Raw genomic sequence first — 15,779 nt, 5'->3', positions numbered from 1 at the left:
CCGGAAAACCCGGGCAGTATGGAAAATAATCAAAACAAATTCTCAAAAAAAAGAAAATTAATTTGAATTCTAAAAATTTTGAATTCAAATTATGTTTTTCGCAATCACGAACTGAGACAAGACCCTACTCATTGGAATTATTGTTTCTAGAAACGGCTCCTGTCCCTGTCCCCGTCCCCCACCCCAAGTCTGCCTCTCCTCCTGGGCGGTTACTTGTGCATAGTTGTGTGTGTGTGTGTAGACCTGTGTGTATGCACGTAGGCGTGTGTGAGTGTATGTGTGTGAAGTCGTGTGTGTGTGTGTGTATGTGTGTGTAGGACATGGACGCCTCCGACCAGGAGAAGCGGATAGCTCAAAACCGGAGCAGCCGCGCCGCGCCTCCAGCAGAGGACGGTGGGCGGTGGTGCTGCAAAGGCTTCTGGTCCAAGTTGAAAAAGGCACGGACACCAAAAACGGTCAAATGAGAACAATAAGCAATCGTGATTGCTCAATAAGCAAAAGTACCTTTTATTACAACAAAAAACAATGCTTTGTAACAAAATTACGTAAGATTGTTTTGCAAAATCCACACTTTATCATTTATAGCTTAGCTGCAGTGGTGTCGGACTCGCTCCAAGTACGTCATGATATTTGTTATAGATTGCTATAATTTATTAAGCGATCTATGCAGGAGTCATACATTTAATTCGAATAAAAAGCGAATGTTTGGCGTACTATAGTTCAGCAAATATATAGACAACTTATATAAACATAAACCTTTATAAAAACTCCACGAAATTGATCCGAATTAACCGGAAATCCCAATCAACGGGAGACGGATAAACGAGGTTCTACTGTATTTCAGAAGGTTTCAGACCACCAGCCATCGTGCACGTATAACTAGATGTTAACCTTTTTCCTGTCCAAGTGGCACGAGTTTAGGGGTGCGACATCGATGTCGATGTTTTGGAAACATCGATGTTTTTCTCTCGATGTTTTTGGACCATCGATGTTTTGGTTTCGATGTTTCAATGTTTTAGCATTTTAATTGAAAATTATCATAAAGTTTGCTCCAATTTTTTTGCTAGGTAATTAAGTTTACTTATGGAGTTGCTAAAAAATAATAATTTTTTTGCACCCATTTTATAAGATCAATTTTTCTGTGTAGAGGATGATTTTTGGGAAAGTCACTACAAGATAGTAAAAGATTAACTAGATAGTGAGGAAAAGGTCAAAGCCATTAGAAGAACCTGACACTGGTGGTATGGTGCATTTCAAGGCCCCAGTTCTTAAACTAAAGGGATAACATTACTAGGGTGAAAATTATAACTGGTAAGAGAGAGCTTGGTAAAAGTTGCTTTAAAGTATTTGATAGTGATGGCAACTTCTGTTCCATCGGAAAGACATGTTTCTCTGACTGGCGGGATAGTCTGCGAAAAGAGAAATGCGCGTCTGGAGAACAAAGTAAACAAACTTCTATTTCTCCAAACTGTCAACACCAATATTATTCGGGGTTGCTTATCAACTTCCCCCAACAAGTCGTTCCTCTATTACTTACAATTTGTGTTTAATTATTAACTAACAGTACAACACATATTTCTTGCTCTTAAAAATAACTGTTAGAATTAATTTTGTATTTTTAAAATAATTAGCACAACTTTTTCTCATCATTCAACTGACGGTAAGTGCTATGATACATTTTTCTTACTAGTTAGATTCTTTTTTTTATGTAATTTTACTTTTAGTTTCATTCAGTTTGAAAATATTTCATTATTACTATAACTAGTTTGTAATAATCTTAGCTTGTCTTATTATCAATTTTTGTCCTACTATAACACCAAGATGTGGCGAAATTTTTCTTATTAAATTATATTCATGATTTGAAGTTCAGTATTTTCAATATATTCGTCGGATACGTATTCTTTTGTATTGCTTAAATTAGTGTAGCATATTCAAAAATGTATGTTATACATTGATAAAAAGATCGATGTTTTAAAACATCGATGTTTTTTGGTCGATGTATCAATACCATCGATGTTTTAATTTCTAACATCGATGTTTTGCCATCGATGTCGCACCTCTACACGAGTTCATTCTGCACAAAGGCACTCGAACTAGATGCAAGAATTCATTCCCTTTTTGCCGCTGTTGTTTCGTCAATTTTCAAACAAATCGTAAGTAGAAAAATGGCTTCACTTTTTTTTTAAACGTCAAGGGTTGAATTCTTCCATCCCCCTTCCTACTATCAAAATGCGTTTATAGAATAATAATAATAATAACTTTGCTAACCCTTAGAAAGAAACATGGAAAGGTTTTCACTGCTGGTTCACTGATATTTAGGTAATTTTGTCTGAGTTAATTTAAAACAAGTAAAATACAAAATACAATAGGGAAACACGATAAACCCTTAACTATATAACCATTCCATACCTCAGAAGACGAAACAGAAACTTACACCTGAGTTGCACCGGGGTCCCGAAAGGTCAGTTAGAACGCCTCAGAATTCGTCAATTAAAAAAACCCTGGATTCCGGGGAAATGCAGAAAAGTTTTGCAAGTGCAGACGATATCGACTGCAGGAATTTTAAATTTTAGTAGTACAAGTTAATTGTGTAACTTTAATGTTAGTGTGAACTAAGGGGACATTCATTAATTACGTACGGGTTCCGAGGGGGAGGGGGGTTGGAAAAATCTCTACATACCCTTACTGGGGGGGAGGGTAATCCAAACCCTTCTTACGTAATATTTTTCAAGTCGATATTTTACATTAGAAATCGCGTGGTCAAATGGTTTGGCAGGGATCATATTCCATTTGCGTCTTTAAGATACAAAACTTATCAGGATGAGCTGTTTTTTTATTTGTTTTACAAGGAATGAATGGTGTAAAAAAAAATCGCACTTTGTATGGCATGTTTTATTTTTAATTATTATCGCATCATATACAAAAAAAAAAAAAAAAAATGTCAAAAAAACATTTTGTCTAGATTCCAATTTTTTAGTAGATATTTCTTGATACAATAAGGTTTAATTTAATAATAGTGAATTTAATAACGATTCCAGTGATAAAAGATTCGTAGATTCGTTATTTTTATTATTTTGGAAAACGAAACGGAATCTTACGTAAGAATAGCACCGGAGGGGGGGGGGGTGAAAAATCTTACGTACCCTTACATGGGGGAGGAGGGTCAAAAATTGCCAAAATCATCCTTACGTAATTAAAGAATGGTCCCTAACGAGATACATCTGGGGGTGCAACCAAAACGTGGATGTTTAACAGAATGATCTGAGAGTCTCCAGCAGGGGGGCTCCGATGGGTCACGGGAGGTCACCGTGACCTTCCAAAAAATTTCTTATTCAGCAAATTTGGGCTGACGATTCGGCAAAATTATCATCATTCGGCTAAGTTCGGAGTTCATTCGGCAAATTGAGAATTTCCGCCCTCCCAAAAATTTGAGTTCGGGGGGCCCCTAGCTTTACTGATTCTTTTTAAATTAACTTCAATCTGACCAATTTTTTTTTTTTTTTTTTTTTTTTTGCAAAATTTGGGTTAAGTTAACCCAGTTAACGGTTTATTTTTTATTACTTCCATTTTTGCTTTTATTTTCATTCTTCCCCGTATCACTTTATACCTGCATCTTTACAAGAATATTTTTTGTATTTAGGTTAGGTCCATATATTTTAAACCTTTAACAATATATTTTTAAAAATAAAAAAAAGCGAAACAAAATCTGTATATATTTTTTTGCTGTGCAAAAATCAAAACCATCTTTCAACACTCCACATAGAAAGAGAAGGAGAAAAGTAGAGGGATTAGACAGAGAACGCTTTTCGAAGGCTAAGACTTTGCGTAAATATTGCTCCCATATTTCAAACACAAACGCAATCGAAAAAGTACAAAAAAAAAGGAAAGAAGGGGGGGGGGGGAACTCTGACAACTCTAGGATAGTTTCGCAAACCACCAGCGGTGGAAAAGTCGACCACCAAAAACAAACCCAGTCAACTTACGTATAAAAAATTACTTTCTCCAAGTCCGGCGAAAATACCCAAACTTCCGCGACAGCCGTGCGATGGTATTCCATCAGAGAAACTTAAAATTCCAAATAATAACAAAAAAGCGAAAAGGAGAGACGGGGAGGCCCAAAGTGAGGGGGGGGGGGGGGCTTCTCTGACGCATTATTTGCCGCATCAGCGGTGCATAAAATCCCGTAGAGGCAAGCCGAGTTCGTCTTGATGTATAGAGCGCCTGCAAGAGTATGTCACCGAGGGAAATACACTGCTAATGGATCGCAAGCCCGATCTGCATGGTCGTGAGATTTTTGCCTTTTGCATCTTCGATGGGCTGTTCTTTTCCTTTTCTTTTCCCGCGCTTTATTCCTTCTGGTTGAGCCCGAGGGGGTTTCTCGGCCCTTCGGTCAGGTGGCATTCCGGAAAAGTTTACGGCGGTATCCATATCTGCTGCTCCTGCCCGCGCGGGAGTTCTAAAAGGAGAGGCCCGTATTCCATTCCTGTTCGACACAACCCGTTCTTTCTTTCGAAATAAGTTTTCTGAAAGGAAAGAAAGATAAGGCACCATGAATTGAAAGAAACAGAAGTCGTCGGAGAAATAGGGTTGGAAATTAGCAATGGTGTAGTCGAGGGAGGGGGCTTAATTTTTAATTCTTGATTTAATTTGGCACGTCAAAGCTTTATTGTTCACCTTGAAAACAGAAAATTTCAGAATTTAAGACAGAAAATTAATCGGCAGTAAGAAAACTTCTTATTTATTCTTCAAAATTAGCATTTGAGCTCTAATGAAAACAAATCTAATAAGTCCTAAATGGGGGAGATGGCGTTGGAACGTTTGAAATCGATATTTTTATTTGTTGGCCATTAAGGATTAAAAACACAGTTGAAGTCCAACTATTTGAGCTCTGACTCTAAGAATCGCTAATTATCCGAATCATTTGCAGAGCTTAAAAAAACCGAAAACGTTCAGCGGTTCACCAAATAATGAATCTGTCTGCATGTCCTTCCCTCGCGAAACTATTCAAACAGCTTACTTTGACAGAGATGTTTAGCAAGCAATGGCTTTCATTTATAGTACTGTTTGTACACTATACTCATGTATAGTACAGGTACAGCACTTGTAAATACGCTCAACATGAAAAGTGCTACCTTTCCTCAGAAGAGCCACACGCCTAAATACCACAAAGACCCCTCCAAGAGAGAAAAACTGATATTTATTCAAATTCACTCACCAGGAAACATCACGATCAAGGAAATTCAAAAAAATTCCAAATTGGTGGCATTCGAAAGAGCATTGGAAAACATGTTTATGGCACTGAAACTACGTGCCCTCGTGACCACGTTATCGAAATATGATGTCTTAAAAATTGCCGAAATTTTTAGTAAAGTCGCCAAATTTAGCGAGTTTTGTTCACAAAGGGAAGGTACGACGCGAATTCAACATCTGCATCTGACAAGACATTTCACTTCCATATTTGGTCACCACCAAAGCGCGTGAGAAATATCGCATTAATTCTTTACTCGGGGTGACTACCATGGCGCGGGGTGTCGTGGCACAGACTGCGGCATTGAAATTTTTAGGGGCTTGTGTTCCGGGATATTAACGTGCAACTGTATAGGGGAAAACGCCACAGCCCGAAATATTTGTTTTATTTTATTATAAAAACAATGGAATTTTTTGTTATTCTTAAGACTGTTAAAAAACTGATGTTTAAAACTTTTATGCTTCTGCGGGTGAAATATTTCCACTGAAAGAGTTTTTTCGATGATGAAACTGTTTTGAAAAAAATATGATAACCGTAGAGAAACGGTAAACACACTTTAAAGTCTTTTTTTTTTTTTTGAAAAGTCGTAAATCTGAAGTCTTCAACAGTATCTAAATACGAAGAAAACGACATTTTTAAAGATTTGAAACCCTGTTCTCAAATTTAAAAAAAAAAACGATTTCTGTCAGTTGTTTCCAGTGTGTTTTTCGTTATGTGTATCGTTTTCAAGTTATGTGTAAACCCTCTAACAAGTCAAATAAAAAAAAAAAAAAAACTATTAATTTTTATTTTGCTCGTATTTGAATTCCCTTTTAACGTGAAACATAATTGGTAAAAGTGACTTCAGTATTTTTAAAAATGACTAAATAACATGCAATATGATGTGCATTTACGTTATAGCGACTTTCAGTTGCAGTGACAGACTTTTTCGAACTACAGGGGTTGTTGTAATGAACGTCGACTATAAAATTTTTGATAAGAATCTGTTATGAAGTAATTTTCGACATCGTTAGTTTTGCTGTGCAAATTTTTGACATTTACTATCCGTTGTTTTCTTTTTTTTAATTATTATTTTTTTCGATTTTAAATTAAACATTTTCGCTAGCAGTGGTCAGACAATAAAACTTCATGAATGATAATAACTTTTGAAAAAATAAATAAGAGCTGGGATACTACAATCCATGATCATGTTCTTTCAACATCAAAAACTATCCATTTTATTTTCAATATATAAGCTTTAATAAGCATGTTTTTTTTTTACTTATTCATAATTGATTCTCGTACATAATTATTAATTACTTACAAGACATTTCATTACAAGAGTACAAACTTAAATTAGTTAAGTAAAACACACTTGAAATGCACTTAAATTCTGAAATGCATTATTATCACGATTACAAAGTTAAATCTTGCGTTCAATTTCGTTATAAAGTTGTAGCTCCTCTGGATAAAGCTCTCTAGTTTCCATTTCACAGGCTTCATAGTTACTTTTTAATTTTACCCACACAAGTAAAGGGTTAATTCGAAACATCGTTTACGCGCTTTGCAGATGACCAGAAATGGAAATGATAGTCTTGCTAGACGCAGGCGATGAAATCACGTGGTATTTTCCATTTCTTGCCAAGTCTTTAAATTTGGCGAATATTCGTAAGATTTCGACAGACTTTGACCCCCCATATCTCAAAAACAAAAGGACGAGGGCACACAATATTTGGGTCAAATTTTTTTCTAAAGATACTCTTTCGAATGCGACCATTTTTAACTTTTTTCATGATTACTGAACTCGTGATGTTTCCTGGTCAGAACAAAATAAATAAAATGTGTACTCACAGTTTATATATGGTGGTAGTTTTCTTTTCAGTTGATTGACCATTATTTCTTTTTACTTATCGAATTCTGTAATCTTACTATCATTTTATTCCACTCACGATAAAAATTAAAAATGGTTTAACTAAAAACGCGAAATCTCGCCAAGGCTACTTTGCTCACACAATACTAAAACTATAACCCTAAACAAATTTGGCGAAACCTTTCAGCTGAGAATAAAAGGAATAAAGTAAATTCTTTCTCGGTGAAACATTTTTCATTTTGTTCTACGATAATAAATTCAAGAAAATATTTTGCATACTGTCCATTCCAACTAAATGCTGCTGTAAAATATGATTAGTTAAATTAATTTAAGATTAAAAAAAACTCATTCTTACAAATTCATACAAAACAATAAAAAATTTTACCTGGTATAACGTTATCCAATTTTGTTAATCCAGAGTTTTCTTGTTTACGCTTCCACCATTTAATACTTTTTTGAAAGAAATAAGGAAAACTAACATTATTTTGAGAAGCTCGAGAATACTACTAAGGGACGAATTAATTTCTGTAGCTGAAAGCAAACTAAGACACATCGATTGCGTTAATAAATACTCAGAACAAACTGCCTGTGTTTACGTCAACAGACACACGTGGAACGCAACGTGGCAATGTTTTAGTTTCATCGGCAGTTTTGTAAATCACCGCAAGGTAGTGTATTCGAGAGCTGGAGTTCCGAATACATGCAGGATAGAGGGGACATAATGCTCATTAAAACTAATAGTTGTTGAACTTACTAGTGCGGCAACAAATATTGACAGCTCAACTTCTTGCTATTGAAGAGAAGTGAAGCGCTACATGTTGTCTTAGCGCCATGTTGCTCGCGGCTCGCACTTGTACGAATCACGTGTAGATAACCCTTGGAATTTTTACCATTTTCTTTTTTCCCTTCTTGTATTGTCCGAAAGTGTTTGAATAAATGTGTCACTTTTGTGTGGCTTCGTTTTCTTCATGAACATAACACGTCAGCCTGCCGTACTAGTTATTTTAACAACCTTAACAAAAAATTTTCGTGAAAATCACCATGCTAGCTTCCTCTCTGGAATCGTGTATCATTTCTGTATTTAGTTTTTTACTTAAGCAGAAAAGCGAAAACGACTTGCTTCATTTTCGTATTTTAGATAGTATTTTCGCATTTGGCGAAAAATGCGACCGTGGCGGAAACCTTCCCACCCAAAGTGGAATTGCAAGTTTTTAAAAAATGTAAATACTTCAATTCAGAAATGTCCCCCCAATATTTTACATTCTTTTTACTCTATCAAACGCAGTTGTATCACCACGATAAACCTCTTCTTCTCCCAAGCATTATCAAAGCTCATCTAAAATGCATTTTTAAGACTACAAATTCGAAAATTTTACGAGATAGACACCCCCTCCCCTCCTTCCGCTCCCCAACATCGAGTGATTATTATACTTAGCATTAGAATCATATTGTCAATACTTGGACCTAGTAGCAGTGGCGAACTGGGTCGAAAATGTGCATCGGGAAAAACACTTGACCGGCCCCTGGGACAACTGAAGCTTTTGCTCCCCCTCCTATTCATCGAAATGAGGAAAAAGATTTTTCTTTTTCATCTTCCTTCGGTGATGCTAGAAAGAGGAGTGTTTTGTGGGTGTGTGCAGTGGCGGATCCAGAAGGGGGGCTAAGGGGGCTATAGTCCTCCCCATGAGGTCCGAATTTACACTAGATAAAATCGAAATTTCAGAGACTTTTAATACTGCAATACATTTGCGAATTTAAATATGCATTATATTTAAATAAACTACTATATATAGTGGAATATTAATGGAAGGAGAAGGGGGAAGGGGGGCTGCAACCAACCCTTCTCTTATTTGGTCAAAACTAAAAAACGGATCAAATTGTGATCTGTAATGGAATGGAAAGGCTTGGAGAAAATAGTTTCGTGTTCTGCAATCGCTTTTTTTTTTCATCTGAAAGTTATTACTTTCAAATTAAACTAACTATATACATTTTACTTCGTTCTCAAGCTAAGGGTGCTGTAGCCCCCCCCCCCCCCCCGATGTGGTCAGAAATAACACTAGACAAAATTCGATACTTTTGCAAACTTAAATATGCGTTCTTTTAAATAAATATATAAACTATATATGTTGCTGTGTTAATGTTAGGTTGGGGGGGGGGGGGGAGCTATAGGAACAGTAGCCCCTTCTCCCATTTGATCAAAACTCACATCAGATCACAATGTTATTTGCAATGGCATGGAAAGTCTTAGAGGAAAAAACTTCGTCCTGCTGTCGAAGCTTTTTAAACTGAAGTTATTAGTTTCAAATTAAGTCACATATTTTAGTCTGTTTGCTGGCTAAGGGGACTGTAGCTCCCCTCCCCTTCCCCAAGGTCAGAACGTACGCTGGATAAAAACCGAATTTTCGGATATTTTAAATACTGCGATACTTTTACAAAGAGAACCTAAAACTGTTGTCAGACCTTTAATTTCGGAACATTTTCATGGGTGAACCCCTGCTTCCACCTAATGTCATCAAAGATTACCGAAAATTGCATTTTTAACGCACTATTTTCGATTATTTTTAGAGTGAATTTTCTATGTTTTTTCCCCAATTTACTCTAATCTTCACCCCCTAAATTGGAAAAACATACACTGGTGTGCAAAAATTAAGGACGAAGTCGAAAAATTAGCATATCATCTGAACGAAGAGGCAGAGCGGACAGAAAGACCAATCAGGAGATTAAGTAAGAAGTGTACGGTAGCACATGCGCAGATATGCAGGCAAACGTAATGGGGGAGTGTCTGAGTAGTATAAAGCATGTTGTCGGTGTAAGATCAGTATTTCTGGCAAAGAGATTGCACGCCGTATAGCAGTTAAAACCACACCGAGTTGCTGCCTCAGCGAGAAATGGTGAATAATCAATCTGTTAGACGACATCTGGATGCTTTTACCCAAGGTCGAATCATTGGGAAGTTGGAGGAAGGCCGCAGTGTGACAAGTGTGGCTGCAGAGTTCGGAATTGCTCACAGCATCGTTTCACGACTTTGGAGACAATTTCAAACTACAGGAACGGCTATCCGGGGGTTCAGTAGTGGTCATCCACGAGGAATCACACCGCAGATGACCGGCATATTGTCTTACAGGCCAGAAGAAACAGGCGGCAGACAGCGGGAGAAATCGCTAGACACACGACACAGGCGACTGGACGACCGATATCGCGTTTTACCGTGACCAGAAGACTGCACGGTGGTGGTCTGTTTGTGTGAGCATTAAGTGTAGTAGAATTAGACTTACTACACCGCTAGTAGAAGTGAACCTGCAAAACATGTCCACAGCCTGAAGTTGAAGAAAATGAAAAACACGTGGAGCATTTTTCCTCAAGGAAAATCTGTATTTATTATTTTCAAAAGATTTCTTAAGTTGTAGGACAACATCTTCATTGATATTTAAAAAGCATTTTGAAAAAATAAATATATATATCAGCCGCTATTATACAACGAAACATTCAATTTACGAACATGCTGTTGCCATAGAATATAAGGCATTTCCGTAACACACTAAATAGGCATAAAGGCGTTTTATAACTTTAAAATTGACATCACTTTGTATTACGATCTGCCAGGAGTAAAGAGCACTGGCAGACATGACAAATTACTACATGCAACACATGCTAGGTGAGAGAGATGAGAGAGAGAGCGGAAAAGATCGCTCAAAGTATTTAAGGTCTTCACATGGCTTTCAAATTAAGAATATGCAAAACACAAGATGTGTTGCCAATGCAAGAAAGTTAAAGATGTGTTGCCAATCAAAAAGTAACTCAATCTAAAAAAAAAACTCGCAGTTATAAGATACAATGAACTGGTGACTCGGTTCACCCAAAAGTTCATTCATTTAACTGAGTTATCGCGATCGATCGCACAAATGACGTCACAATGTGATGCAATGTTTACATTGAAAAAGGATTGATTCTGCATGATGCAAAAACGTATTTTTAATGATTCTTTTTCAAAATTTAATGATTCTTTCACTTTTTGTGAAAGTTTAAATTAAAAATCTAACAGTTTGTACGACGCGACGCCCTATACGGTTGTACCTTTAACGCCTGCCCATCGGAGAAGGCGTTCTCTGTGGTGCCGGGAACACCGGAATCGGAGAGACAATGAATGGGGACGAGTACTCATACACAGATGAGAGCAGATTCAGTCTGAGAAGCGATTCTCATCGCATACTCATCTGGAGAGAGCAGGGAAGCCACAATCATCCCTCGAACATCATTGAAAGGGACAGGTATGGAGGTCGCGGTGTTCTCGTTTGGGGAGGCATCATGCTTGGTAGTCGTACAGACCTTCACATCTTCGACGCAGGCAGTGGCGGATACACCCGGCAGGCAACCGGGCATTTGCCCGGTGGGCCGGTCATGTTTCGGGACGATCAGTTGCCTTGTCTACAAACAGCAAAATGTAAATACCGCTACTTAAATTCTCTAGCTTTAATCCTTCGTCAGGGGCGTAGCTAAGTGGGGGGGGGGTTTTGGGGACAAACCCCCCCCCCCCCGAAATGTTTGTCCCAAAAAAAAGGAGAGAGAGAGGGAAAGAAAGAAAAGAAAAGAGAAAAGAAAAAAAAGAGAAAAGAAAAAAAAGAGAAAAGAAAAAAAAGAGAAAAGAAAAAGAAAAGAAAAAAAAATCAAAATTTTTTTTCTGAATAACAGTGATTAAAAATACACTTCGCTCCCCCCCCCCCCCCAGTACCATTGAAAATCAGCTCAATGAGTGACCCTCAAGCGTAAAGACGCCTCACTCCTCACTGTGCTGTAACATTTTTTTGATAATTGAGTGAAATTTCACACTTCGCATTAGAAATGAGATTGATTTGTTAAATCTACGTATATGTAGCCTTTTTTTGTCATAGATTCTGAAAATTGTTAAGTATGTTTAATTTTATGAGTGGCGCAGTGGGAAAATTACATACAGTTGAATCTGTATGTTTCGAATTTCACAGGAAGGGAAAAAATCGAGATAAAGAGGTTTTAAGATACGGGGGCTTTAAGAAACTTTATAGAAATTTGGAATATGATGGTGAAAATTTGAAATCAATACTATAGACAACATGGGCTCTTGATCAAAATTCCTCTGTATTAGTTTTGTTAGGTCTTTATTCTATTATTACATTATTAAGTGCTTTATTGCCAGTTTAAGGAAACATTTTGACAGTAAAAGAAACTTTGAGCATATCTTTTTGAAGAAAACGTCTTTTATTGCTTTTTGGTGCCTGATTTTTTCCTTTTCTTGTTTTTTGATTAATTATTTATCCACTTGAGGTTAGCAATTGCTGCAAATCTAACCTGGCCAATATTCTAGGATTTTCCTTTTTTCTTTACTTGAAAAAATCTTAAACTTTCTTTTCCCTCCTATCATCTTGGTTTTCTTTAAGGAATCATAATTTTAAGAAAGAGAGCGATCACAGAACAGTACTAAACCAGATAACAGAGCAAAATGGCTTTTAACTTGAATGACCTTTAACCATGAACTTGAAATACTCATCCTTAATGCAACTAATACTCAATCTGTGAATTTCACCCCTTTACTCTTCCAAGAAAGTGCTCGAAACGACTGTCCTTTCGTTAATCTTCCTAGAAAACCTATTCGTGGAACGCATTTCTCCTTTTTTTTTTTGCCCCCTCAGCCCTTTCTGTTTCGAGTTGAAGAAAATGCTTTTGTTTGCTGCTTTGAAGATCATTGGGCTTCGAATCAGTGGCGTACTGGGCCGCCGGGATACCGGGAAAATTCCCGGTGCGCCGGTGCTTAAGTATTTTTTTTTTTTTTTTTGGATTTTGTACTGGATATTATGGCGCCCAAATTCCATAAGATTTATTGTATGATAAAAACAAATAAGACGACTTGACGTCATAAAACTATACGTAATAGGAGTTTTTAAAATCAAAGTTACTTTCATTATCGGTTTCTGTTTCTTCCATTCTCATCCAAATTTACCTATTTCCCAGAGAAAAAAAATGGTAACGGATTTTTTCCCATCGTTTTCAAAATAAAAGTGACTTGAGCCTCTACTTGCCCCCCCCCCCCATATGGGCGCCCTTGTTAGCTAATGCTATGGTTCCAAGATATTTTTGAACCAAGGCGCCTATTTTGGACATCTAACTTTCCTACGGCGCGGCGCCTTTCTCTCTATAACTCGGTGGCAAGCAAAGACTTTATTCCGGGGAGGGGAGGGAGTAGTGGGGGACTGAGGACGAAAAATTTTTACATCGTCTTGGGATCGCTTCCAACAATAGCTCCTTCCCCTAGATTCACCACTGATATAACTAATCATAACTAACAGCATTACATAGCACTTAAGTGTTATTCATGATTCAGAAGCGCTGCGGAATATTTCAACAGTTATTGAAAATACCGTAGCGTTGATGCGGCGCGGTTTTTTGAACTTGATTTAAAAAGGCTTAAAACTTTTTTTTTTCCCCTTTCAACATAGAAGCTTTGTTTCTCGACCATAGGTCAAGATGGATCTGAAGTAAAAAATATCGCTTTTTCCAATGGTGTCAAAAAACAAAACTGTGAGACAGTTTGTTCACTTTTTATTGATAGATTTAATGAAGAAAGTAGTGCCTAAATGTCAGCTAAGCCTAAAAAAATTCGAGCTAAAAACGCAAATAACTCCCGCCGCAATTAAGTTAGAGCATTGAAACAAATTGCGTAGAACGCGGAAAATTCTTCCCTTTCCAACTATATGTAATATTAATATATGTGCAAGTAATTTTTCACCCCCATATTAGGGATTTTATTTAAAAATTGGGTCTATATTAGAATTAAAAAAAAAAAAAAAACGAATCGTCATTTTTTCTTTTTTTTCAAACCTGTCTGCAAACCTTTCCGGGGCTAAAAGAAAGATGCTGTGAAGGTTTTAGGGAAATCGGCCGGGTAGTTCTCGAGTTTAGCGCGTTTAAACAAACGGACGCTTTTTGCAGACTTCATTTTATACTATCTAGTGATGAACAGTGCTGATTCGAGGATGTCTGGCATGCGACCGCGTTGGGCGCCGAGCACAAAGGGGGGGGGGGGTGAAAAGAAAGGCGAATGGAAAATTTCTTCTCGAAACAATTTTTTTTCCCAAGCTTTTTCGCATTTCGCCCCCCCCCCAAAAAAAAAATATTACAATATGTTTCACGATATTCTGAAGTATACAGTTGAGCGGCGATTAGTGGCTCTCCTTCCCTAACATCACTGCAGATAGCCTAAATGCGTTTTTACAGCTACAATTTTTGGGGGAGAGAAAAGCCCAACACACCATCCTTCTAAAAAAATCGGATATAATCTACAATTGCGTTTTTAAAGTTTCAATTTTGAAATATGGTCACGGAGCATCAACGAACCTCTTCAACCCCTAACATTACCAATGATAATCTAGAATGCACTTTTAAAATCACAAATTACAACATTTTCCGGGATGGGCCTCGATCTCCTTTCCATAGTACAACCAAAGATCGTCTAAAACTGCGTTTAAAGAGCTAAAATTTCTAAAAACTTCCAGGGACCCCTTTCATTATCATAATTGTAGATAAAAATTTAATTTTAACGTTTCAATTCCGGAAAATAGACGAGGGAGCGCTCTCTTTCCTCTCCTGCTCCTAACATTACCAAATTTCGTTTAAATGCATTTTGAAAACGAAAAAACCAAAAAAGTTTCGGGGGAGAAGCCCTTGCACTCCACACTTATTTTTGAGTGAATATTATTCTCATGATTAGGTTCATATTGTCAATACTTAGATCTAGTAATGACCAGACTCTTGAACCAGAAGATGAAGACATTCTCTTTCTCTTTATTTAATACTATCAGTACCCGCACGGCGATACCCGTACTAGGAATGTAAAGAATGTCCGTAGAAGGAAAAAAAAATCCACGCCCCCCCCCCCCCCTTCTGATGTGAAATGATCATTTTTCTTCAAGTAAAATGCGTACACACCTTTTCAAAAAACCTATTCAAGTCTCTTTGGAATTTAAAACTATTCGCTAAAACACATTAAAAGATTAACAGTAGCTATACAAATTCAAAATAATCCTTCAACTGTAGTTCATCGCCTAACGCGCTATGTAACCACGCTACCGTAAACCTGTCTTTTAACGATTTTTTTTTTTCTGAAATTTAAAATGTTTCGCCAAACAAACAATACTAAATAAAAACGCTGTAAAGAACAATCACAATTGAATAATATGACAAATCAAATTATTTACTTATATAAGTAATTATCTTCGACTATAAGAACAAAAACAAACGTTGAAGAAATAAGGAAAACAAAACCCAATAGAAAAAGCCTACGAAATCAAATTATGTACGTGAACAGGAAAAAAAAAGAAAAGAAAAGAAAAAACGCATTCCAAAATCAGTTCGCTGACACTACAGACTCACAATAGCGTAGTATCTGAGCCGTGCGGCATGATTCCTCGCAGCTATCGACACTTTCGGCCAGCGCCAACTCGATGAGTTAACTTACTCCGCCATCTATAAGGAATTCATAGAACTAAACAATTAAACATTTAATTTGCAATTACAAATAGTTCGGTCAATCTTATTATTAAAAAAAAAAAAAGCCTATAGCCTTAATCAATAAATGCAGTATTCAACACAAAAATAATTTTTCAATTTGAACCAGTTCCTGAGATTAGCGCGTTCAAACAAACAAACTCTTCA

General features: G+C 36.9%; 1 protein-coding gene across 1 annotated transcript in view; it reads right to left on the bottom strand.

Moving 5' to 3' along the window:
• The window catches only part of LOC129230571 (HEAT repeat-containing protein 3-like), a 98,671-nt gene that overhangs the window by 60,265 nt on the left and 22,627 nt on the right, over positions 1-15,779 (bottom strand).

This window comes from Uloborus diversus, chromosome 9 (genome assembly GCF_026930045.1).
Source record: "Uloborus diversus isolate 005 chromosome 9, Udiv.v.3.1, whole genome shotgun sequence".
NCBI lineage: Eukaryota > Metazoa > Arthropoda > Arachnida > Araneae > Uloboridae > Uloborus > Uloborus diversus.
Note: the sequence above shows the minus strand (reverse complement) of the source record. Positions and strands in the feature narration are given on the sequence as shown.